Genomic DNA, 27,957 nt, shown 5'->3' with positions numbered 1-27,957 from the left:
TGCATTTAGTAAATCTATTCCGCGAAATAAAATTTTGATGAACTGGTTTTATTCATAGTTTTACTTTATCCTGCCTCACCCAAATAATATCAAAATAACTTACGAAAATTTCTTTCTAGGCAAATTTTGATTGATTTTATGCAACTGGGCTGCCATTGTAATACAGTATTTCGTAGGACAAGGGTATGCAGTTATTTCCTTCAAGAGAATTTCAGGGTGTGGGTTGGAAAAGATAGATGAATGGTGCTGAGTTTCTATTTTCAGAAGTTTTGCCATGTATTAGACTGTCTGCTCTTCTCCATCACTCACTTGCAGACTGCTACTATCTGACAGACCCAGTTCACATAACTTAGAAAGAGGGCAGCACCAACAGTGTCAGGGAGGGTAAAAATACTTACGATCAATGCAAGAGAACAGTAGTGCCCTGGAGCATGTACCTGAATGATTGCTTACTTCCACCGTATCTTGGCTCTGTATCTTAGATTTTTTTGATATACTTTGGGTGGACTTGGTGCTCAATACCAAATAGCTGTGGCATTTTTTGGGATATGAAAGAACAAAAAAATTGAATTTCCTTGTCTTAAAATATTGCAAACAATAATTAAATATACCATCCAAAGTAGTTTTGCTATTTTTGATTTGCTATAATTGATTTCAATTCTTTGTAACTTTTTTCTAATAAGAGTAATATAAAATCAATGTAAATTTTTAAAATATATATATACAAAAAATTAGAATGTAAAATTTACCTCCTCAAAAATTATTTTTCCAAAATATAAAAACTTGACATATATATACATATATATATGTATATATATGGAATGAACATTTCAGTGGTTTTTTTGATTCCTTAGTGAAGTAACAAGTAGGATATTAAACATGGTTGCCACTTGCAACTAGGTATTTATAATCCTTTTTTTTATTTTTTTTATAATCATTTTTTAAAAGGATATGTTAGAATAAGAATTCTATTTTAGATATAAAATTTGTTAATGTTTTATGGGACAATAAAATCAAATTGGGCTTATCTTTTCTCCTGGACAAAAATCTGCAAGTTACTATACCAATTTATACTTTCTTGACCTTTAATCTAATAGTAAAACACAATGTCAAATGCAAGCATATTCTTCTAGAGAAGTGAATAACCCTTGACTGACCCTGTGAATCCACTATAATATCAAAAAAAAATCATATAATTTCCTTTGCCTTTTTTCCAGATTTTGAAGTTTTTGTTACAGTCCTCCCCATCTTGATAAATAGTATTGTTTGTCACAAAGATTGACCACATTACGGTTGGGTTGCTTATTTATATACTTACAGTTAACACTGTTGATTAACAATATACACACAGTTTTGAACAACTACTGAGCATCTACCAGAGTTAACTCTCTAGAAATTTTCATCAAGACATTCAGTTTGGATTCTTACAAGATCATATTATTCGTGCTTTTATATCAAGTCCAGGAAACAAAGACTAAGAAAGTCTCCCCTATAAATTTGGGGGAATTTCTTTTTTAGAAAATATATAAAAGCTGTTGAGGTCTCTAGTCTGTCAGAAAGGACCTTCCCTATTGAAGAAGCTATAAATATGTAGCAGGTATGTAAGTCAGGTTACCTGAGAGGCATCTGTTAGCGTAGGTACCACATGGAAACTCACTCCTTAAGACTGGATTTGGCATACTCTGATTAATGAATAGCATTCTCATTTTCACACTTTAGGTATACTCTTGGATTCAATATTGATATCTCTATATCTTAGTAAAAAGAAAACAAATTTTATTTTTTTAAGATCTTATTTATTTTTCATTCATGGGAGACACACAGAGGCAGAGACATAGGCAGAGGGAGAAGCAGGCTCCGTGTAAGAAGCCTGATGTGGGACTTGATCCCAGGCCTGGAATCATACTCTGAGCCAAAGGCAGATGCACAACTGCTGAGCCACCCAGGTGTCCCAAAAGAAAACAAATTTTAATTTAACCTCTGCAAGTAACTGTATTTTCATATGAAGTGCAGACTCAGTAAAAATATTTGTTTCTGAAGCATGAGGGGTAAAAGAGGCTAGTAAATTGACTTTTGACATAGATTAAGAGGAAGATAATGAATTTCCTAATATATCCATCAGAAAATATAACAATGAAATCAAATCAACAGTATTGTAAACAAATAACCACAATTTAATTTCCTCATTAGTTCTGTCCGAGGGATTAATTATTTTACTGAGTCTTAAGTCAGTTGTCTGTTTTCACATAAATTTCTCTACTTCTGGATCCCTAAACAAAAACAAATCTGCCGGATTTTCTAACTGACTCTCCTGGACAGTCTGGCAGTTGTCTAAATGATGTCAACTCTGAGCTTCAAACTCTAACTGCAAGTCTACTTTTTGAAGTTATCCGTAGTTAAAAGTACTTGGTATATTGCTTTCTGTGATCATGTCTTTCTTTGTTGAAGACAAAACTTTATAGCCTATTAAGAGACTTCAGGCAAGCATGAGATAATAGCAGAACACATCTGTTGATGAAACTGAATGGCTGTGCTTAGTTTATCACAGAACTAATGATATCAGTGTGGAGAGGACTGATGTTCTTTACTAGGATAAAATGAATAACTCTTTCATAAGAATTTTATCAGTGTTGCCTCTGAGAACCTATCAAAGACAATGAGGGCATTGACAAATCTTCAGGATTTGTCAAATCCATTTTGCAAATTGTAGAATCTGAAATATTTCTATTATTCACAGTCAACTTGGATAAAATTATCCTTTAGTTTGAAATCGCTTTCCATGTATCTTTTATGTTAGTGTTAAGCTAGTCAAGAAATATAAAGCATATCAAATGAATCTAATTTCTTCTCATATTTCTCTGTGGCTCAGGTGAAAGAACAACCTCTATGATTTCCAAAAATCCCTCTGAGATCTCTAAACTTTGGTTTTAAATGTGAAAGATATGCAGTTTTCTCCCCACTAAATTTAAAGCCTTATTTAGAGGAAGGCAAAATTAAAAAAGGTTAGCAAATCTTTGGTCACTTGATTAAAACAGGATCCTGGGCTCTTAGGAAAATTAATCAGTGTGGTAACATAATATTTTAAATAATCATAAGAGAAGAGATCTCAGCGCCTTCAGATACGGAAATACCTTTTCACTAAAGTAAGTGATGAAGTCAATACAAAGCACAGAAAATTACTCAGTTATTCTGATAAAGTATGAACACTCAGCTGTTTGGGCATACCATTTTTATAACATCTCATTAAGACATGACTAAATATGTTTATTATCACCCTAGTGAATAAGCAAATTCAGTTTTTCATTAATGTGTCAATAAAAATAAAGTTCAATAAAAATAAGTTCAATAATTATTAATTGAACTAATTAAAATAAGTTCAATAATTAATAATTAATATGTGTCAACAAAAGATAAGTTCATTTTAAAATATGTTAAGGCCATCAATATTAAAATTATACCAAATCTTAAACATATTTATTTGCTTCTTTTAACATGTATTATTTGCTGGTAGAGTATTTCTGAGGTAAATAAAATTTGTCTCTCTCAAATCTTCTAAAACTTGCTATATGCAATCAAGTGTTTCCCTTTACTTTACTTTTGTATATTCTGAAGTGACCTGACATTTACTTTAGGACAAAACTACTGTTTTATTTTCTCTTAAAATCGAAACCTTAGTATACAGACTTGTTTTTCTAAGTCATTAGCATTCCTACTATAATTGCAAACACCAATATTAATTATGACTTTTAATCATGAAAGCTCTATTGCAAGGGACAAATTGGAATGTAGTGATTGATTGCTGTCAATGCCAATCAGTTGACAGACAGCAAAGTCTCATGAGCAAAATAGTGACCACCTATTAATACCCACATTCATTTTGTTCATTCTTAACGTGATTAGACATGTTCATTAATTGACCCAAAATGTGGCCACTTTGTAACATACTAAACTGACATGTATATATATATATATATATATATATATATATATATATATATATATATATATATAATTCAGTGTTACTTAATTTTTTAAAAAGATTTATTTATTTATTCACGAGAGATATATACTGGGAGATAGAGGCAGAGACACAGGCAGAGGGAGAAGCAGGCTCCCCTCAGGGAGCCCAATGCGGGACTTGATCCCAGATTTCGGGATCATGAACTGAGCCGAAGGCAGGTGCCCAACAGCTGAGCCACTCAGGCATCCCAATGTTCCTTAATATTTTACCAAGTTTCTAAATATTATTTACTAAATACTTGATTTAATTAGTCTAAGTCTTTAAGCTAAGGAAGGATATTGGAAATTTTTTTAAGTTCACATGCCCAAATGGTACAGAATACTTATGAATTCTTAATTAATAATTACTACTTCTAAATACTTAAAATACTAGTATATTTAAAGTTTTAGAAATTCAATTGTTTTGTTCCCCTAAAATCCTTAATTCTTGGATTCTCTAAAACTGAAGTTATTTTATAATTCAATGTATCGATGTACTATGAAGAAAAGATTTTGAACTAACAAGAACTACAGGTGTTTCCCAAACAAAAACACACAGATTTATAAAGAGCTGGCAGGTTCAGCTGTGCAGTCACAGCCACAAGTTAAAAATAAATACAAAATAACAATAAAGAAATCACTGTTGCAGATCTCAAAGGATTCTTTTCCAGTGGGCAATAAATGTTTTCTTCACTGAGTTAAGCTCACAAATCAAAAAAAGCACACAAAATAAAGACCTAAATAGCCAGATTTTGATCATCTCTTACCTGACACCCACCCCCCCAAATAGACCTCCATCATCTCAATAGAGATCACCAAATGTTCAGATGATAAAACCAGAATCCCAACCATGTTGCCAGCCAATGAAGAAAAAGATATTGGCTGTATACAAACCAGAACCAGAACCAAACCTCCTTAAAAACCTGAAACAAAACCAAAACAGAATTAAGAAAGAGAGAGATTGAAAGAAACTAAAATCCTATTGGCATTTAGAAAGAACTCCAGGTACCTACCCCATACCTCAATAAAAGGTCAGCTTTATCACCCATTAATGAGGAAATCATGAAAATGGTTAAAGTTGATTTCAGGAGCATTTGAAAAACTGGGAATTTACAGTTATAGAAGAGAAGAAGAAGTAGCAGGAAGAGTAGAAGAATGATGTAAGGATGAGATTGTTAATTAGGTATAATCCTGCTTAATGTCTTACATGGCAATAAATCTAAGCCTTTGGGCTAGTCTTCTCTACCAGACAGAAATCTACAAGTTAATGTATATTATCCAAGTGTGGAGGCTACAATTAAGTAATGAATAGCAAAGTATAAAACAGACAAATTCTCCTGGAATCTAGAAAATGAATGATCCATATGGTGACATTAAAAGGGAATACTGTTTTCTGGATTTGTCTGTTTTCTTATTTGCAAGTCTGTATGCTATCATTAGTACCTTATAATTAATATCTGGAGATAACTGTGTGATATATAGGTTTATTTTTTTATATATATACTTGGGAACTTTGTGTGGGATCCTATAACATGTAGCTTATCAGCTTCACCCTTTTCATGGTGAGATATAAACTGCCTATTTCATTTTAGATTGCCTGATTTATTAAAATGGCCAAATAATTTTACATATTTGCATTTCATCCTAATGTATGTCTCCATTATATTAAGTAATCACATCAGATATATACAGTAAATTTTTAAATTCTTAATAATTTAAATCTTAAGGGAAATAATTTAGAACATAAATATTTCAAAATTTTAGTAGTAGTAAAGTGATTGGGAGGTACTGTTTTTAATTCATGTTTTTTTTTTTTCATTTTTTAAAGTTTTTATTTAAATTCCAGTTAGTTAATGCACAGTGTAATATTAGCTTTGTGCTGCTTTTAGTTGAGACATCTGTCTCAGTGGTCAATGAGTGAATGATTTGTTTATTCATGAGTCTTTTATTTTTTTAGATTTTATTTATTTATTCATGAGAGACACAGAAAGAGAGAGGCAGAGACACAGGCAGAGGGAGAAGCAGGCTCCATGCAGGGAGCCCGATGCAGAACTCGATTCTTGGACTCCGGGATCTTGCCCTGAGTCAAAGACAGATGCTCAACGGCTGAGCCACCAAGGCGTCCCAATTCATGAGTCTTTGAACCACATTCATTCTATTTATCATTTTAGAGGGAAATGAAAAACATTTGTGTCAAGTGGTTTCTCAGTCATCACATATATTTCTTTCCTCTTTAGGTTGTTTCCTCAATCAATCAAGAAAAGTCATGCCTATGAAATTGTGTTATTCTCTACAAAGATTCTGTGCATTCTATCTGGTTTCCCTTAAAGAAATCCTGAAGACTACCAGTAATGTGAATTAACTAGAGTTCTTTCTTTTTTAAGATTTTATTTATTCATTCATAAGGGACACAGAGACATAGAGAGAGAAACAAGCTCCTCACAGGGAGCTGGATGAGGGACCTGATCACCGGACAGGGTTCATGCCCTGAGCTGAAGGTAGATGCTCAGCTACTGAGCGACCCAGGTGTCCCTAACTAGAGTTCTTGAAACAAACAAGGAAACTTCGAAATGTTACAAAAGATCTGGGATGGAGAGGTAGAAAATGGGAAGGAATGAAGGAAAAAGAAAAAACACTGCTTCGTATAGTAAAACCTCAGAAGGAAGTAAATCTGTATACATACCATCATCCCCACTTCAATAAATTTATTATGAGTTTATTGCAGTTTTGTTTTGTGAGCCCTACAAAAAATTTTAATACATAGAAAAAAAGTTTAGGGGCACCTGGGTGGCTCAGCAGTTGAGTGTCTGCCTTTGGCTCAGGTTGTGATCCTGGAGTTTGGGATCGAGTCCTGCATCAGGCTGACTGCAGAGAGCCTGCTTCTCCCTTTGCCTGTATCTCTGCTTCTCTCTCTGTGTTTCTCATGAATAAATAAATAAAATCTTAAAAAATAAAATAAAACATATCGTGATACTAAGTTGGACTTTCTATGCCATTTTCCATTATGGTGAAATTTATCATATACCTCACTGATTTCCTAAAATTTGGTTTCCATTTGTTCCTTCAAATCTACCAAATGTATCTGTATATAATGTCCTAATGTCAATTGTGTATTTAATTTAAAAATTTTACCCCAAGGAGTTCCAGAGGCATTGTACACAATTCAAGACTTGTAAGTTTACCTTTTAAGTGTATTCCCTCTCAGCTCTCACCTAAAATTAGTACATTGCTACATGTTGCTATAAAATAATATAATTCAAGTTTTTGGATTTTAGTGTTATTAACTTTACATGCTATGTTCTGGGATATTGCTTAATATGTTGTTAGTAAAAATAGAAACATATAAAAGTTTCCATATTTCTTCTTGAAATAAAATACCAGTCTCTTCACAATGTATTGCATGGAATGCAACAAATTACAAATTTGATTCATATTATTAAAAAGACCTAAATAATTAATATCTGGAAACCTAAACTGATTACTAAATACTTTTTATGTGCTCACTAACTTCAGGAGCAACTTAACTGAACAATTTATCATTAACAAATACATTATATAAAATAGCTTTTTAAAATTTGAGCAATACATATTTTTGAAAATTTTAATTGCATTATAATTAACATACATGCCATATTAGTTTCAGGTGTACAAAGGATGATTCAACAATTCTACACATCATTCAGTGCTCATCGTGATCATAATAAATGTACATTTTTTTCATTGCAACATACTGTTTATTTGAAAATGATAGACATCTTGAAGCTCACATCATCTTCACTCCAGGCAATAAGTGTCTATTACTCCCCTTTAACTATTTCATTCATTTCCCTACCCACCTACTCTCTGGCAACCACCAACTTGCTCTGTGTATTTAAGAGTGGATTTTTGTTTGTTTGTTTGTCTTTTTTTTCGTTGTTTGATTTCTTAAATTCCACATATGCATGAAATGATATAATATTTGTCTGTCTGTGTGACTTATTTCACTTAGTATTATACCCTCTAGGTCCATCCACATTGTTGCAAATGGCAAGATCTCATTCTTTTTGTGGCTAGTAATACGTACACACACACACACACACACACACATACACATCATATCACATCACATCACATTTTTACCCAATCATCTATGGATAGAAACAGGTTGCTTCCATATCTTGGCTATTATAAATTATGCTGCAATAAATATAGGATAAGGGTGCATATATCTCTTTTTCTAAGACTTATTTATTAGAGAGATAGAGAAAGACAGAGCAGGGAGAGGGGTAGAAGGAGAGGAGAGAGAAGCAGACTCCTTGCTGAGAGCATGGAGCCCAACACAGGGCTCAATCCCATGACCGTGAGATCATGACCTGAGCTGCTGAAATCAAGGGTCAGACACTTAACAGACTGAGCCACCCAGGAGCCCCAAGGGTGCATATATCTTTTCAAAGTAGTGTTTTCATTTTATTTGGGTTAATACCCAGTAGTAGAGTTACTGAATCACATGGTAATTCTATTTTTTTAATTTTCTGAGAAGCCTCTATATTGTTTTCCATAGTAGCAGCATGAATTTGCATTCTCATCAACAACATGTGAGAGTACCTTTTGCTTTATATCCTGACCAATACTTGTTATTTCTTGTCTTTTTGATTAGCCATTCTGACAAGAGTAAGGTGATATCTCATTGCTAGGGTTGTAAAGTGATTTGTTTGGGACCTAAACCAAAATAACAAGTGCATTTGAACCTGCTTTTGACTTTCAACTCCAAATTCAAGTCTTTTTTCACCATGACTTTACTTGCTTTTTCAGCACTAAATTGTTTATGCTGAAAATGAAACTGCTGGTCGATGCCCACACCCTGTTCCCTTCTTCACCATCACTGGCCTCTTTCTTCCCAGTTCAGAGGACATTGGCCTGCTTGAGGGGCTAAGTGTGGTATATAGTGTAAAGAGATGTGGGAGTCCAAATTTCAGATTTGATATTTTTTCACGCTAATATAATTAGACAAGTGTCAATGCCTCTGGTTCCAGTACTCTATAAAGTGAAAAATTGTTCAGCTAAATGTTTGTTCAATTCCATTGCAGCCAGATTATTCTGTTCTATAAACTGGTTGTTACTCTACTACAAAATTGAACTTGGCAGCAAAATGATGATTCTTACTTGTCAAAAAGGAGACTCCTAGTCATAGTCCCTTATGGCCTACTCTTTATTTCTGTATGTTTTGCTCTGCAGATAAATGTCTAAGGTGTACTTAATAGAATGGTAAATCTCAGATGGGAGGCCTCAAAGGGGAAAACCACTTGTAAAATCATAGCACGTAAATATGACGGAGAATATCTTGAAATGTGTAATTAGCCTAAAAATCAGTTGACTTTATCTAAAAATGCTGTCTCTCAACCAAGAAACAAGGTAAATCATTTATTTATGAAAACTAATATGCCAAAACTATAGACATTTGTTTTTGTTCCAAATTTGAGATTAAAAGTCCTGAAATCTTGCAAAGTTTATATTTTCAATATCTTGAATTGCTAGTCTTTTGGACAGAAATATTTCTTTTCAAAATACTCTTAGCCTGACATACTGTTACATGACAAGTCAGATTAAGTTAGATACTTTAAATATGCTTAGAAAGGTGCACCATTTTAGAGTAGCACTCTTCCAAAGCTTAGAAAAAAGTGTCTCTTATAAAAATGTAGATGTGAATATCTTATATTTCTCCACTTGCATTTTTTAACTAAACAAACAAATCAATATGCCATAATAATATAAGCAAATCATATACAAATTGAGGCATCATACTGGCTTATCTTTATCAGATTTTTTAAAACATTAGTTACTGAGAAATTATCTATATGAAATATTTTTCTTAGAAAATACAACATTTGGATAAGGAACATTTGGAAAATTGAGTGTTTAGAAGAAAGCGTCATCAGCTTCATTCACAACACATATATGTTGTCAACAAGGATTAGATTTCATTCCTGTTTGAGAGCAAGTTAATCCTCCTGCCTCCTCAGTGCAGAGCAGTTCCATATGAGCCAATTAGGAAGTGTACAAACTTGCATTCACCAAAGTTTTAGATATGATTACAATTTTTTAATAAGGATTTTGTTTATTTATTAGAGAGAGAGAGCACAAGCCTGGGGAGTAGCAGGCAGAGGGAGAGGGAGAAGCAGGCTCTCCATAAAGTAGGGAGCCTGACGTGGGGCTCAATCCCAACACCCTGGGAATCAAGACCTGAGCCAAAGGCAGACACTTAACCAGCTGAGCCACTCAGACACCCCTAGATATGATTATAATTTATTTCTCCAAATTTATAATTTATCTCAGTAAGAAGCATTATCTTTGATTAGATTTATTTATTAAAATGAAGCCTATATGTAGAAAAGATTATATGCTCACTCTAAATATTTAAAATTCCTATTGTTGGGGCCCCTGGGTGGCACAGTCAGTTAAATGTCAGACACTTGGTTTTGGCTGAGGTCAAGATCAGGGTCCTGAGATCGAGCCCTAAATGGGGCTCCACACTCAGCATTAATCTGCTAAATTTTCTCTCTCTCCTATGCCCCTCCCCATGCTCACTCTCTTTCTCTAAAATAAATAAGTAAATCTTAAAAATAAATAAAACTCTTATTGTTTAGATGCGTATTTGTGATGGATTTGCTATGGCCAGATTTTAGACTCCTAGAGACTCTTATCTATAATTAAGGACACAAGTATGAAAATTTGAGGACTATTTCTAGAAGTATAAGAAAGATAATTTTGAAATATTTTTGAAGTCTTAAAGTTATAGAATAAAGCAAATAAGTCTCGTTCATGTTTTAAAAATTTTGGAAGTGAAAGTAGAAATTTTCTTCTCATTACTTATTTCCTCTATAAAACATTAGCTCCTCAAGTCCTTTAGTCTTGGTAACTTTCTGATGCCTTCAAACATGTGGTTATATTTCCTTTATTCAGCTTTGTTAATTGTTCTTGACAAGAAATTGGCCTGATATTAGCTAGTCACCCATACAGGATGCATAAGTCTCTGAAATTTCAAGATAAGCATTAATTATAAGATGACTCAAAGATTTCAGATATGTCAATAAATGTGTACAATAAAGACTTCTGGTATAATAATAGGCAAAATTGAGTAATTTATTTTAAATGACTCAACTGTATTTCTAATATATATATGAAAAAATATTCTTATTACTCAAAGCCACACTCTATTTTCTGCTCAAGGCATCTGTGGATCGTAAGAGGAATATTTCATGATGATAAAATGGAATTTATAACAATTTTAGATATTTTTGTGTGTAGAAAAATAGTCTCAAGGTATATAAATAATTTTCAGATATTGAGTTAATTGAATAGTTATTTGAATACTTGGAATAAATCTGATATGTTCATGATGTATAATTCTTTTCATAGATCGTTGGCTCTCATTTGTTAATGTTTTGTTGAGGATTTTTGTATCCATGTTCATGAGAGCTATTGTTTTGTAGTTTTCCTTTCTTGTAATGTCTTTGTCTGGTTTCAGTATTAGGGTAATGCTTTGGCTCACAGAATGAGTTAGGAGATGTTCTCTCTGCTTTTTTTTACCTGGAATAGATTGTAGAGAATGAGTATAATTTCTTCTTTAAATATTTGGTAGAATTCATCAGTGAATCTATCTGGGCATGGTACTTTATATTTGGAAAGTTATTTTTGGTTTCTTTAATCCATATTGACTGTATTGAGATTGTCTCTTCTCCTGTGCATCTTTTGGTTGATTGCATCTTTCAAGCAATAGGTGAATTTCCTCTAAATTATCAAATTTGCATGTGTCTTCTTTCTCTCTATATTTTTTTTCATGGTTGGCCTCTCTAGTGTTTTATCAACTGTATTGATTTTTTCAAATAACTAGCTTTTGATGTACTTTTTTCCTATTATTTTCCTATTTTCAATTTCTTGATCTGATTTTTACTCTAATTTTTATCATTTCTTCTGCTTACTTTGGGTTCCATTTGCTTTTCTTTTTCTATTTATTGATTTTTATTATTGATTATCAAATTATTGATTATTGATTTTCGATTCTTGATTTTTCTTCCTTTTCTAATATATGTCATCAGTACTATTAGTTTCCACCTAGCACTGCTTTTTCTACATGATTCAAATTTTTATAAATTACATTTTATTTAATTTGAAATAATTGTTTTTCAAAGATTTTATTTATTCATGAGAGACAGACAGAGAGAGAGGCAGAGACACAGGCAGAGGAAGAAGCAGGCTCCATGCAGGGAGCCTGATCCCAGGACTCCAGGATCACACCCTCAGTTGAAGGCAGGTGCTAAACTGCTGAGCCACCAAGGATCCCCTAATTTGAAATAATTTTTAAACTTCTCTTTAGAATTCTAAAGATTGGCATGCTCAAAACACAGGACAATGTGGTTTCAGTCTGAGTCCAAAGGCAAGGAAAAAGCTAATATCTCAGCACAAAGATAGGCAAAGAGAAATTCCCTTTTTATTCTGAGGAGGATCAGCTCCCCCCCTTTTTTTTTCTATTCAGGCCTTCAATAGATTGGGTGAGGCCCACCGACATTAGGAAGAGAAATCCTACTTCACCCAATCCATTAATGTAAATGCTAAACTCATCCCAAAACACCTTCTCAGAAACACTCAGAATAATGTTTGAACAGATATCTGACATCCCATCGCCCAGTCAAGTTGATAAATAAAGTTAACTTCACAATGCATGTGTTAGACCTTTTGTAATTGTCCCATAGTTCTTGGATCTTCCCCTCTTTTTCATTTTGTTTTTCTCTTTGTATTTCAGTTTTGGCAATTTCCATGACCTATTTTCAAGCTTACCAAATCTTTCCTTGTATGTGTCCAGTTTACTGATGAGCCCATTAAAGGCATTCTTCATCCATTTCTGTTACAGTATTTTTGATATCTAGCATTTGCATTTATTTTTTTCCTAGAGTTTTCATCTCTCCTTACACTACCTATTTGTTCTTGTATTTTGTCCATGTGTTGTCTCTTATGTCCACTTGCCATAAGAGATGGGAGTCTTAATCTGATGTTCGTTCTGTTTCTTAATATTGTGTTATAGCATGTCTTATAAATTCTTTTGTCAAAAGTCACACATGCTGTATCAGGTAAAAGGAACTACAGTAGATAGGCTGTTAGTGTATGGCTTTATGTTTAGTGGGCTATGAGTTAGGTTGTGTTTATTCTTTGCTGTAGCTATGGTATCAGAGGCTAAAATTTCCTTTAATATCCTGCTCTTATATCCCATATTGTCTTTGGGTGCCCCTGGAGAATCAAATAGAGTTGAAACTTATAGGGGTTTTTTTGTTTGTTTGTTTTTATTCCTTGTTCTTATATGGAAGCCCTATAGATGCAGTATTAAGGTGTGGGAGAAGGTGAAGCATTCTATAATCCTATGATTAGGTCTTAGTCTTTTAATGACCCTGAGTTGGGTATTTCTCTTAGATTAGTGTGTCTCCCTTCCTCAAGGTAAGGGAGGCTTGGGCTTGGTAAAACTACAGTCAGTTAGGCTCTGGTAAAATACATTCCCTTGAGGGCAGGTTTTGTTAAAAAACAGAAAGAGCTCTGGGCATATTTCAAAACATACTTTTTCCATTTTTTCAATTTTTCTCCTGGTGTGACGATGGGTGTGACAACTTTCCAACTCCTTATATGTTGGACTCAAAACCAGAAGTCCTTGCTGAGTTTTTTTTTCTTTTTTTAAAATTTAAATTCAATTAATTAACATGTAGTGTATCACTCAGTTATCCTATGGCCCCATTCTCCTTCAGCAGTCCACACTTTGTTTCTTGTGATTAAGAGTCTCTTATGGTTTGTCTACTTCTCTGATTTTGTCTTCTTTTATTTTTCCCTCCCTTCCCCTATAATCCTGTTTTGTTTCTTAAATTCCACATATGAGTGAGATCATATGATAAGTGTCTTTCTCTGATTGACTTATGTCACTTAACATAGTATCCACTAGTTCCATCTGTGTCATTGCAAATTCTTGCCAAGTTTTTTTTTAAGATTTTATTTATTCATTTATGAGAGACAGAGAGAGAGAGAGAGGCAGAGACACATAGGCAGAGGGAGAAGCAGGCTCCCTCTGGAGAACCTGATGCAGGTCTCGATCCCAGGACCCTGGGATCATGCCCTGAGCCAAAGGCAGATGCTCAACCACTGAGCCACCCAGGCATTCCAAATTCTTGCCAACTTTTAAATACAATTGCTTTGTGACAATGTATTCAGATGATATTCTGTCATTTCATTTGCCATACCCAGTGCTTTAAGTATCAAGCTGCTTGTCATTATGAAATTAGTTTTATTTTTGTCTGTTTTTATATGTATTATTTCCTTCATCTTGAAAACTCTATGCTCTGGCCATAGCATTGGAATTACCTCTTACTTTTCTTTCAAAATTCACTTTATTGTAATTCTCCCATGGTAATGAGCTTTTGGTCCATCTCCACTCCTCAACTCCTCCTGGTTATGTATCTTCCCTAGGCTTGAGCTAGCTTCTCCAAAGCACTTTCACACTATGTTGCAAATGTCTTTTAACTTGCTTGTCTCCTGGCCAGACTGTTTTTGTAACACCAGTACTTGTTGTTTCATCACTAATTGTTAAATAAATTGATAAATAACACATGGAACAAAAATAGACATTTTACTATTGCATTAAAAAGACAAAAAGCATAATGATGGAACTTGAAATTTTGAGCTTCATGGTCTGTAGATATTGTTTACCAAATCCTTTATTTTATATCTTCATGGTCTGTAGATATTGTTTACCAAATCCTTTATTTTAAGAACTTGAAATTTTGAGCTTCATGGTCTGTAGATATTGTTTACCAAATCCTTTATTTTAAGAGGAGGATGGGGTACCTGGGTGGCTCAGTGGTTGAGCTATCTGCCTTCAGTTTAGGGCAGGATTCCAGGGTCCTGACATCCAATCCCGTGTCAGGCTCCCCATAGGGAGCCTGCTTCTCCCACTGCCTATATCACTGCCTCTCTGTGTCTCTCATGAATAAATAAATCTTTAAAAATAAACAAACAAACAAAAAAGAATGGAGGATGGTGAGCAGGTTGTCCACATGAAGGAATATAAAAATATTTCTTATAAAACACTAAACATGAAGTCAAATGATTCTTATTCAAAATCTAATCCTGCATCTTAAAATTTCTTTGAACAAGCTGCTTAACCTAAGCTTAAGCTTATCCTTTAAAAGAAATTTAACAACTTGATAGGATTTTTAACTTCATGGGATTGCTAACGCAGGCTTGTGAAAGGCTTTCTGTAGGATGATGGTTCATGATCTCCATTGTTTTCATTGTATTAGTTGTGATTTTGAAGTCCTGGGTCATGAAGTTAAGGAACAATCAGAAATAGAAATGGAAACTCATCATAATTCACTTTTAGTCTATAAGTTTGGTTATGGCATACTTCTGCTTGGATCCTCCTGATTTCCAGTGGTTCACAACCTGTGGACTAGTTGGTTTTCTCTGGCTGTAATCAAGTCTTTTCCATTTCCCCCAATGTACTATAAATAATAACCCTTTCTACTTGTGTAGCGACCAGAGCAAAGTTAAGGAGTGCTACTTTATAAACTTGCCCACACCCTTCCCCCCCACAGCCCCACTGATAACCCTTTCCTGATAGAGACTTGTTTTGCTTTAAGGGTGAAAACTCACAGAGTTCTATGCAGGAAGTTATATCCCATAGGGTGCTAGCCAGAGGCAGAGCTACACAGACCACGGGAGCCATGGAGGGCCTGACTTGCTAATGGCCATAAAAAGCTCTTTCTGGCTAATCCTGTGGCAGATGTGCAGCACTCTCATGGTGGTCTGAATTATAGACACAAGGCTGAGATCTTGTTTTGATTGATTTTATTGTAAAAAGACAGTACATTTTAAGGGGAAAAGATCTAGCCAAGAGACTTACTGTCTAAACCGAAGAGTCATATAAGGTCAGTGAGAAGATTGCACTCATTACAGACATATTTGAAGCCATACCATTGCACTTAGTCATAGAGAGGCCAATCTTCTGAAGTTACAAGCTCTATGTTAAGCAGTACTTGGTAAAGATGTAAACCGGTCCACTTTTTTAGTGGGGAACAGAGTAGACAAATTAGTCCCCTAATATTTCATTTCATGATATAATGATGGTTGGTCTTGCAGGACAGACATGGTCACTCAAATGCAGCATCAAAATCTATTGTCCCAAGTGACTGAGGCCGAAAATATCATAATTTCAAAAGAATATAGAGCAAAGTCAGAGGGAAACAGTTCATGCTTTGATTAAAATGTTTAGTTGCAGAAAAGCTTAAGGCTACTTGCCCAAGAAGATGCTGAAATGAAAAGAGTGCAAGAGTTGTAAGAACAGGAAAAAAAAAAAAAAAAAAAAAGCAAGAAAAAAACAAAAAAAACAAAAAAAACAAAAAAAAAACAGAGGATCGGAAATGGTCACACATAAAGGGAATAGAAGGTCAGTTATAAAGAGAACCAGTTACAATTTCTGACTGAATCTGTGCTGAAGATGATGAACTTACCTATTATCTTTAGAGATGATTATCCTGATGGTGACAAGTTGGCATTATACAAAAAGTATGCCAAAAAATAAATGGAAATTAAGTGTTGCAGAGGTCACTTTGGAGAAGCTTATTGATGCTGTTAATATACGTGTTTCCTTTAAAAAACTTGAAAAAGAGAAACAAAGAATATTTTAAAAGTTCCCAAACAGAGCAGGCATCTTTCTATGCAGTGAGAAAATGCACAGTTTGGAAGTGAGATTCAAAAGCTTCCTCTGAATCTCCAGACTGCCTGAGCTAAAACAAGAACATGAAATGCGATTTTGCAGAATATCACTGGGGGAGGGAATTTACTGCTTAGGAACAGAGGAGATACTTCACAAAGTATATGAAGACATTAGTCTTCTACATTAGAATCTTGACTTCTACAGAGAGATGGCCAAAGTCCTAGAGAAACATTTGGATTCCATTTCCTTCAATCCAAGATGGATCAATTCCTATGAGAAAATAGCTCAAAAAAGATTGCTGGTTGTGATTTCAACCAAGAGAAAACTTGTTGATCTAAAGAAAGAAGACGGTCACAACAGGCAAAAATTGACTGAATTAGAGTTTGAAATCTAACTTTTTCCAAATGGCCCCTTTCTGCCTCCTATCCCCTAGCAAGACAGTGGTCCTAGCAAGTTCTGGCATCTCCTCTCTTATCAGCAGCCTGGAAGAGCAGGCAGGGTAAGGGGGCCAGGCTAAAGGATCCAGGGTGATGTGCACGTTTGACTGAGGCTTGCAGTAGCCAGCTGCCAAATATCTACATGCTCAGCAGGATATCTGATTTGTTTTCTCTTCTTAGATTAATTCTGATGGATGCCTTTTGGTTTAATTTGTTACGTAAATGATGCTGCATATATTCTCTTGAAGTTTCAAGCAATTATAAACTCCAAGATATTGGCTCCCAGAATATAGACAGTTGTAACCATTTTTTATTGGAGTTCAATTTGCCAACATATAGCATATCACCCAGTGCCCATCCCGTCAAGTGCCCCCCTCAGCGCCCATCATCCAGTCACTCCAACCGCCCACCCACCTTCCTTTCCACTACCCCTTGTTCGTTTCCCAGAGTTATGAGTCTCTCATGTTCTGTCATCCTCACTGATGTTTCCACTCATTTTCTTTCCATTATTTTTAAGAGTATATAATTTTATTTCACTGGAGCCTCCAAAATTAGGTCATATAACTATTGTATTTTAATTTGTTTAATTAGTATACTATTACTTAAGCTGTCACTGAAGTTAAACTTGACTAACTTTTGAAAACGTAAAAATCATTTCTACATGCTGTGAGATAACACATCTGTAAAAGTAACTTAATTTTTACCTCAATAAATGTTGATTGGCTTGAAACACTACAAGAAAACAGAACAAATCAAATACAACCACATCCTCTATTTATTCCATATATTACTTTTGGGAAGTTAACATTTGGCAACTGTTTGTTTTTATTTTTTCTTTATAAGAATTTTGTGTTTTGTGTATTGTATCATTTACTGTTGAAACATTCTAAATTTTATAGAGTTAAAATAAAATTTGCTTCTGTGGCTTCTGGGTTTCATTTTTGACTTGGAAACAAGTCTCCTCAATATCATTTAAATTTTCTCTTCCTCTCTGTGAATTTTATGATTACAGATCTTTTTTTTTAGATTTTTTAAACTTATTTATTCATGAGAGACACAGAGAGAAAGGCAGAGACATAGACAGAGGGAGAAGCAGGCTCCTCACAGGAAGCCTGATGCAGGACTACATCCCTGGGCCCAGGATCATGCCCTGAGCCGAAGGCAGATGCTCAACCACTGAGCCACCAAGGTGTCCCAGATTTTATGATTACAGATCTTTACTGTAAATGTTGATCCCACTTTCCTTTGCATAAGGAAGGATTAGAAGTTTCACATCATTTTCCCCCAAATCCCTTTGCAGTTTTCCCATAGGGCTTATGAGATAACCCCAACTTTCTAATTATTTAAAATGTCACATTTATCAGATATCAAATTCCCATAGGTGTTTAAGGTCTATTAGCACTATTTTTTCACAGTGCTCATGACAGCATCAAGAGAAGCAGCAGTATAGAAGATGCACAGGGCCACTCGTGTTGCCTGAACAACATGACCTATCAGGCAAACTGGTGCCATGCTTAATTTGCCCTAGGCTGGCGGTCTTCTGCATTTTCAGACTCCAGAGAGAGCCATCCCTGGCCCATCTCCCCATGCACACTAACCAATAAATGTCCTTATAGCTGCCCCAGGATGCCAGTGACAGTCACCAGGCTAGCAACAGTGACCACAGAGCTACATCCCGATGCTTGGTAAGCAGGACCCAAGCGTTAAATGGTTAAAGACACTATGTCATTACTTTTATGGTGGGAACTTTGGAAATGACCTCCCAGAGTGGACTTGATAGCACTTCATGCTAGGATATAGTCAATTAACAACAGTTCTCATCATAGAGATGAGAGTGTTTTAGCGTCGGAAGAAATGACAACACTCAAGAAAGATAAAGTGTATGCAGGCAGAAGTGCAAAGCCTCCAACAAGTGTCTCAGGTGGCCTGCACTATATCCCAGAACAGTCAGTGAGTCCAGAGCAGTTAATTCAAGCTGACTCGGGGTCCAAGGTTGTGGTTAGACCATGCTACTTCCTATGCCAACTCCTGTTTGCCTCCTGCTCACCTCATTGGTGAAGAAAGGGTTCTACCCCACAATAAGGAGGTGGCTCACTACAGGACACTTGACACTGGACAGATGGAATCAACAGCAGTTTATTTAAGTCACCATACTGACAGCTATTGAGGGAGAACACTCATGCATGCCATGTGGGACCACAGAGAGCTTATAGTCAGGCATGGAGAAAATAAGCAGGGATTAGGAGAAGCAAACTTTGTATACCAAGAAAGTAGGATAACTCTTTGTTCTGATGAATGATGTAATTGGCTTGTTGAATAATTCCATGACCAGGCAGAGAACTAAGGAAGCTCTTCAGAGATAAGCAGGAACTGTAGTTGGTCCTCTTGGATAGGGGACCTTGTACATGGAAACAGAGTCAGGAGGAAAACTTACAGTTTGGCCATTCATGGCCCTTTCAAATTCACCACTTATTAAGGTAGCACATAATATCAGTCTTCATTTTTATGCATTACAACCTACATGGACTTCCGTCTTTTTTTGCTTAATGTATTTTGAAACTCTGTTGTTAGGTATATTAACATTTAGTTATGCTGCCTCTTCTTTGAGCATGGATCCTTTTATCATAACATGAGCAAATCATGTATTTGATTAGGTCTTATATCCAGAATATATTCAGAACCCTTACAACTCAACAAGAAAGACAACCAAATTTAAAAAGGAACAAAGGATTCAAATAGACATTGCTCCAAAAAGTGGCCAATAAGCACATGAAATGATGATCACCATCAGTATTCACTGAACAATTACAAATCAAATCTACAATTACATATCATTTTACATTCTAAGATGACTATAATCAAAGGTGGAGAAGGTGGAAGCCTCATACATTGTTGGTGAGGATACAGAATGGTGCAGCTGCTTTGGGAAACATTTTGGCAGTTACTCAAAAGGTTAAGCATAGAGTTATCATATGTAGGCATATACTCGAGAATTGGAAACATATGTCCAAACAAAAACTTATACGTGAATGTTAATAGCAGCAGTGTTAATCAAAAATCAGAGGCAACTCAGATATTTATCAACTGATGAATGTTTAAATAACATGTGATATATCCATACAATAAATAATATTTGTCAATAAAAAGAAACAAGGTACTGATGCATGCCACAACATTCATGAACCTTACAAACATTATACTATATGTAAGAAGCAGTCATAAAAGATCATATATTTTATGATTTTATTTATATGAAAAGTCTAGAATAGGCAAATCCATATGGTTGGAAAGTAGATTAGTGATTGTTTCGGTCTGGATGGTTGAGAATAAATGGGGAGTGACTACTAACTAATGTGTATGGGGTTTCTGTTTAGGATGATAAATATATTCTAAAATTGATTAAAGTGATGATTATACTTCTCTGTGAATATACTAAAAATGTTGAATGTGCATTTTAAATGCATGAATTGTGGAGTGTGAGTTTTTGTTTCCATAGATTTTTTTAATATTTATTTATGTATTTTAGAGAGAAGGAGAGAGAGAGAGTCGTAAGAACAGAGGGAGAGGGGAAGAGAATTTTAAGCTGACTCCAAGGAGCTCAGCATGTAGCCCCACACAGGGCTGAATCTCAGTACCCTGAGATCATGACCTGAGCCATAACCAAGAGTTGGCATTTAACTGACTGTGCCCACCATGTGCCCCAAGCTATATTATTTTTAAAAAGACATAATACAAAGAAAACAGCAGATTGAAAGTCTTCATTGGTGAATTCAAGAAATAATTTCTATGAAATTGACACAAGATAGAAAAAAAAATGGAGTACCTCCCAATTTATTTTATATGGCCAGCATAATACTGATATTGAAACCTAAAAAGACTTTAAAAGAAAGGAAATTTGGGGGCATCTGGGTGGCTCAGTTGGTTAAGTGTCTGCCTCCCGCAGGGAGCCTGTTTCTCTCTCCCTCTGCCTTCTCCTCCCTCTCCCTCTACCTGCTGCTCCCCTTGCTTGGGCTCTCTCTCTCTCTGTCAAATAAAGAAATAAAATCTTAAAAAGAAAGAAATTTGCAAGCTAATATTTCTCGTGAACATAAAATCCAAATATATAAACCAATCCAACAACATATAAAAGGTATGATATGTCAAATATAAGTTGGGTTTATTTCAGGAATAAAGCCATGTATAACAGTTGAAAGTTAATTAAAGTACCTTACATTTTAGTAGGATAAAAAAGAGAAAATTTCATATCACTCTATTAATAAACATAGAACAAACACTTGATAAAATTAAACATTGAAACATTTTTAAGTCATCTTAAGCAAAGAAAGAATAACTTAGTCCAATACAGCATATCCAAAAATTTCTACAGTTTATATTATTTCACATACTAGTGAAATTTTAAAAACTTTTCCCTCCAGATCTAGAAGAGTCGAAAAATGCTCACGTTCACCCTTTCCATCAATCATCTCTAGGGGTCCTAATTCATTCAACAAATCCAGAAAATAAAATATGTACAAATAAGAAATAAAGGGGGAAAAACTGTCATTATAATATGTAGGAAAATATGTGTATGTAGAAAATATAAAATAATCTACAGGCTATATAATCTGTTAATTTACCAAGATTGCTAAACATATAATCAATCAGTATATAAAATCCTATTACATTTCCAAATAACAGCGAGTAACAGTAAATGTTTTTAAATGACAATATTTAAATTAATTTCACAAATAGACAATATTTTGGAATGAATATGAAAAATATGTGCAAGAACTTTAGAGTGGAAATCTATAAAATATTACAGAGATAAATCAGAGAAAACCTAAATAGGTGTCAGGGGATACTATACTCCAAGTTGGAAGGCTTGTAGCATAAAGGTGTGATTTCTCCCCCAATTCCTATTATATTTAATACATCCATATCAAAATCCTAGCAGATTATTTTTGTGGAAATTAATAAAAATGTTTCTAAAATGGAAACGTAGAATGAGACTGTTAGGACCAAGACCAGATGAATTTTCATTGTGTAGTCTTTTTTTTTTTTTTTTTAGACATCAGAACCTACACATGGAGAGCTCTATTCCACTCCTGAAGCCATGGCAAAGCAGCTCTTAGAGAAAGAAAATAATAGTTGTTTTGTCACTCTTTGACAGACCCTAAAGGTTATTGTCTTCAGACCTCTCCGAATGCCGATTCCCAGATTCTGTTATGAAAACTCACCTTTGAAGGTAGTTCCTGTTTTTTTTTAAGTGTCTTAAAATGACCACCTCTTTAGTTACCTTAAACCTCACAATGATGTTGGACCTGTTTAGCTCATTGTCAATTCTATAAACTTCTCAGTCCTCTTGTTTGCTAAGTCTCTGCAATCCTTTGAGGTCGCTAGCACAAGTATTCTTTTAGTATTTATTTTTGGCATTTCAAGAGGTTTTTTGAAAGGAAAAGGGAAAAATAAGAGTTTTCAATCACCCATTTTGACCTAGGTATTTCACTAATATGTAGCTGTTTTCTACCAGAGCTTTAACGACTGCTCAAACTAATTTAAGAATAATAAGCAAGTTACGACACTCAACTATTGACTGCAGTCAATGGGAGAACAAAAGAAAGAGCAAAACAGCCTACATCCTTCAAAAACTTTACTAATGTTTTGTGATTATTGAGTTTTTATAAGCCTCACATTGAAAGTTTTTCCTGTTTAATGGAATCAAATACTTCATACGTTACAAAAATATTTTATGACTGTGTACCTATAGATTTAATCTCTGGAATTTATTATTAATACAGCCAAATGCAAGTGAGCATATCCTGAACATTATGAAGTATATTTATGCATTTTTATGAATTGGTTTCTTTCTTAGCTGGTTGCAGAGCCTCCATAAAATTGAGTGCCTGAAGGATTTTAATACCAAATCATTGACTTTCCATTCATTTATTACCACTCCTCATTTCTATATTTTTGGCTCTAAATAATCTTAACCATAATAGCATGTATTGTGTAGTTTTGACATAAATGGAAAATCGACATATTGTTTGCAAAAAGGGAGCATTAGCCAGTTATAATAAAAAATATTGGATTCTATTACTACAAGTTAAATGTAATTTATTGTATGTCCTAATTCAAACATCTTTTAATATTCTTAGTTCCTTGTCCTCGATGGTCACTACCTTAATTCAGCTTGGTATCTCCTTGCTAGATTCTTAGCAAGGTCTCCCATCTCTCCTACTTGTATCTACCTTGCTCTTGTCCAGCCATTTTCCATGTAGGAGCTGGAGAGATTCTGATAATGTGCAAAATAAATAATTTCATTTTCCTGCTTTAAATTATTCAGTATTTGCTCATTTCTCTTAGCAAAAAAGACAACATTCTCTGACATCAAAGACAACAACCTGTAGAATCAAATCTCTTCCAAGCTTTCTGCCCTGCTCACTCTCCCTGTTCCACTTATTGCACTTTAAAAAAAAATTATTATTTGAAAGAACATAAGAGTGCCCATGCATGCACAAAGGGGGGAGGGATGGAGGGAGAGGAAGAGAAAATCCAAGCAGACTCCTTGCCAACCTTGAAGCCCAGTTCAGGGCTCTGTCTCACAACCTTGATATCCCATGCTTTTCTTCTATATAGCTCCTTCATGAAGATAAATTTCTGACATATTCAGACTTTTTGCATATCCTATTACCTCTGCTTGGAAAATACTTGGTCCTTTATTTTATAAACAGGTTAGCCTCATATTTATATTTTATCCTTTTATTCATTCAAGAAACTTCTACTTACAATGTACTGTAATATTATAGATAAAATAATGAGCTGTTAACATTAGACACAGCCTTTGTCCTTGGGTATATTAGAGTCCAATAGGAAAACAGACATGGAGCAAATACTTACAAAAATAATCTGACAAGTATGAAAGGACTTTGAAAGAAAATATTTTGGCAATATGAGAGCTTATAATAGGCGTATAATAAAGAGATTTCACCCAATCATAGAGGTCAGAGAAAGTTTTCACAGGGAAATGATGATTAGCTGAGCTGTGAATGAATAACAGCTATCTGGGCAAAAGGGAACAGCATAAAGGCACTAAAGTGATCAAGCAATAGTAAAGAAGTGAACTTTACTTTCTGATTGCCCTGAAGTGACCTGTGTCCTCCCAAACTCTGTATGTTGAAGCCCTAATACCCAGTGTGATTTTCTTTGGAAACAGGGCTTTCAGGAGGTAGTTTAGGTTACATGAAGTGATAGGTGTGGGATCCTAATCTGATAGGATTGGTGGGCCATATGAGAAAGGAAGTGAAAGACAGGGAAATGACATGAACAAGAAGATGGCTGTTTGCAAGCCAGGAAGAAAGCTCTCATCAGAAACGAATCTGCCAGCACCTTGATCTTGGGCTTCCCAGCTTCCAGGACTGTGAGACATACATTTCTCTTGGTTAAGCCACCCAGTCTGTGGTATTTTGTTATGGCAACCCAGTCAGTCTAATCAACTGATGGATGTCCTTGATGATGCCCCAGACTACATGAATGTGCCTCTGTAAACTAGTTTTACTGCAACCCGCTCTTCCCTTGATCTTCTCTATTGCTCAGTTCAGTTTTCCTTTTTGTGTTGCCTCCTTCCATGAACAGACTTCTATATTGTGGCTTGGGGAGAAGTCTGTTCATATTTACTTTATTCATATTAACATCTAGAGCAGAAATTTTCTTCCCCTACACTCATTAAAATGTTCATAGGATATTGATTGGTGCTACTGGGTTATGTGCCTGGGCGTTATTGTGGAGTATGCTTCTGTACTGTGCTCACTCTGTTCCCAGGGTCAAGGTCCATTGCCAGAAAAAAAGTGCATGAGAGAAAAGCATTTTGCACAATCAGAAGTAATCACCATGACAGTCCAGCACTATTTTCATGTTTTAACTCTATGCTTTACACAATTCCTTGAGAGTACTTCATTTTGAAAGGTGGTTCAGTCTTTTTTAAACATTTAGAAAAATACCACACTTAACAAAACTCAAAGAATACATTTACAGTGTGACTACTATAAACATTTTTAACTTAATTTCAAGTTTGTTACAGTGGAATACTTGAAATCATATTGCATGTTAGAATTCAAAAGCATTTTATACCTGCAAGAAAAACAGAAAATTGTAAGCCAGCTTTTCTAGCTTTTATACGGACTGAACATTTGTCTGTACTCACTTGTAAGATAAGAACTGATTATATTAATTTTCCCATTTATTTTGGAAATTATAATTTCATTTATAATATCTCTCAACACTTATCAAATTCCTCCCTAGAGAAAAGAAGTATATCAAATATGAAAATATTCTCAACAAAATATAATATGGATAAAAATGCAAATGAAGAAAATAAACAGTTTATAGTAAACTAGATAATTTTAGGCACATTGGAATATTAACTGTGTTACTATAAAAGCAGCCAATCTGGGGCTCCAGGGTGATGCAGTCAGTTAAGCGACTGACTCTTGATTTTGGCTCAGGTCGTGATCTTTGAGTTGTGATCTCAGGGTTGTGAGATCCAGTCCCACCCACATCAGGATCTGCACTCGAGAGAGTCTGCCTGAATTGTCTCTCCCTCTCTCTCTGCCCCTCCCTGCACCCTCCTTCCCTGCCTACACAATCTAAGTAGATTAAAAAAAAAGTTGCCAATCTAGGTTGCTTATAATAAATTCTGGAATAAAGACAGTGATATTTTGCTCTTTGCTTCAGGATCTCTGAGAATTATTCAAGGGTACAAAGAATATAAATCCATAACCCCAAATTATCTATAGTAATATGTTTATCTGAAACTTAAACTGTACATAGCAACAATTTCATTTTAATGGGAGTGAGTTATTAACAACACATATTTAATGAGCACTTACTCTATGCTAGGCTTTGTTCTAAGACACTTAAGGTATATTGGTGAATGCCGCAAAGTTGCCTGTAGTCACTGAGTTTATCTTCTAGAAGATTTTAAAAATCATTTATATTCACAGTTATGTGAAAATTTCAGATATCTCACAATGAATAAGGGACCTGTGATGGTGTGCCCATCAAACAGGCCTCTACAAATTGGCCTTTATCTTGGAGAAATCAGCTCATTTCATACGCTACCCTTATCCACTTCCCTAAAGAACATTGACATTGAGTATATACCAAATGGTGCTGCATCTATCACAGGTAGAATTCAATTAACTTCACAGACAGCAATGTCTATAACAAAAGCACTGATTCACTGACCTACACTAAAATCTATAAAGCCAGCTATACAGGGACTAAGCTCCTGTATACATTCTTTCTCTGTGAACAAAATCTAGGAAAGCCAATCTATAATCAGAAGATTGCTTTCAGAGCATAAAATTACAACATGAGAGTTAAAAAGAGATTTCAAATGTTTGCAATATCAAATTGGAAAAAAGTCTGCTAAATCAGCCTTCTATGAAGTGCCTAGCTCCAAATTTTTATGCAAATTTTCTTGCCTTCTCTGATATCACTCTAAATATACATACAGATAAACAAACAGAAACATGCTTATTCCTCCATGGCTGAACCTCAAAAGAGCTCTTTGTCTAATTAGAAACATTATGTCTCAGTCTTCTCATTGCCCTTCCCTCAGATCTATCTACCTGGAATAAGTAAGGGGAAAAGATACAGAAAATGTGCTTGTCTCTGCTTTACTTAATTCCATTGTCTTTATTACTTTCTAGTCGACCTGCCTTAGCAAATATAACATAGGATATTCAAGATTTCAACCTGGGATGCTTGGGTGGCTCAGCAGTGAGTGTCTGCCTTTGGCTCCGGGTGTGGTCCTGGAGTCCCAGGATCTAGTCCCACATCGGGCTCTCTGCATGGGAGCCCTCTGCCTGTGTCTCTGCCTCTCTCTCTCTGTGTCTCTCATGAATAAATAAATAAAATATTTAAAAAAATCTATCTTGAACTCATTCTTGCTTCTCTAAAAGCTAGTTCATATCCTCTAATATCTAATTGATATTTTTTTTTCTTAATGGTAAGCTTCCAATCTGTGACACTCTCTGAATTTCTGGGTTTACTCTCTGAAATTGCATTTTGTACAGTCTTAATAATAGTCCTCACTTTTTCTCCACCTACCATAAGTTTATTATTTCAGAAAACTCTCAACAGCCCACTCACTGCCAATTCTACTTTAAAACTGTTTTTACATGTTCCTGATGCATTCTCTCTAGATGAGTTTATTATCTTCTCTACTAATCTCCCCAGTTGCCTTGTCCTATGACTGTGAAAAGTTGGAATCTGGTTTATATACATAACACAATAAATATTTCCCATAAAAGGCAATAGCATTTGTACAAAAGGTGGTACTTTTAATAAACTGCAGCATTGGAAAAAACATTTGTGGTATTGAATTACATGTGGATCATTCATATTCAACAAAATCAATGATGTGTTTGTCCTTAATGGATCACTCTGAAAATGGCTTCTGATTCATAATACAAACCAGAATTCTTAAATTAACATTAGAAGATGTGCTGCTCATCATTGCCCAAAGTCTGTATGGCATGACCTGGAAGTTAAACCTGAATTGACTTTTGATTATCAGCGCGTCATGAGCTTACCCAGAACATGCTGATTTACTAGTGAAATTATTATGGCTTGCTAGAATATTTATTTTATTTGTTTTAGTTATTCATTTGTTCATTCAGTTATTGGTTATTTCTGCTTATGGGAGACATTGAAATGTACTACTAAGGTCCCTCTTTAAGCAAGAACTCTATCTAGCTGAAACTATTTTAACAGTGAGGGTATAGAGTGGTTAGGTAATAAAGGGATCCTGAA

This window comes from Canis lupus, chromosome 14 (genome assembly GCF_011100685.1).
Source record: "Canis lupus familiaris isolate Mischka breed German Shepherd chromosome 14, alternate assembly UU_Cfam_GSD_1.0, whole genome shotgun sequence".
NCBI lineage: Eukaryota > Metazoa > Chordata > Mammalia > Carnivora > Canidae > Canis > Canis lupus.
Note: the sequence above shows the minus strand (reverse complement) of the source record.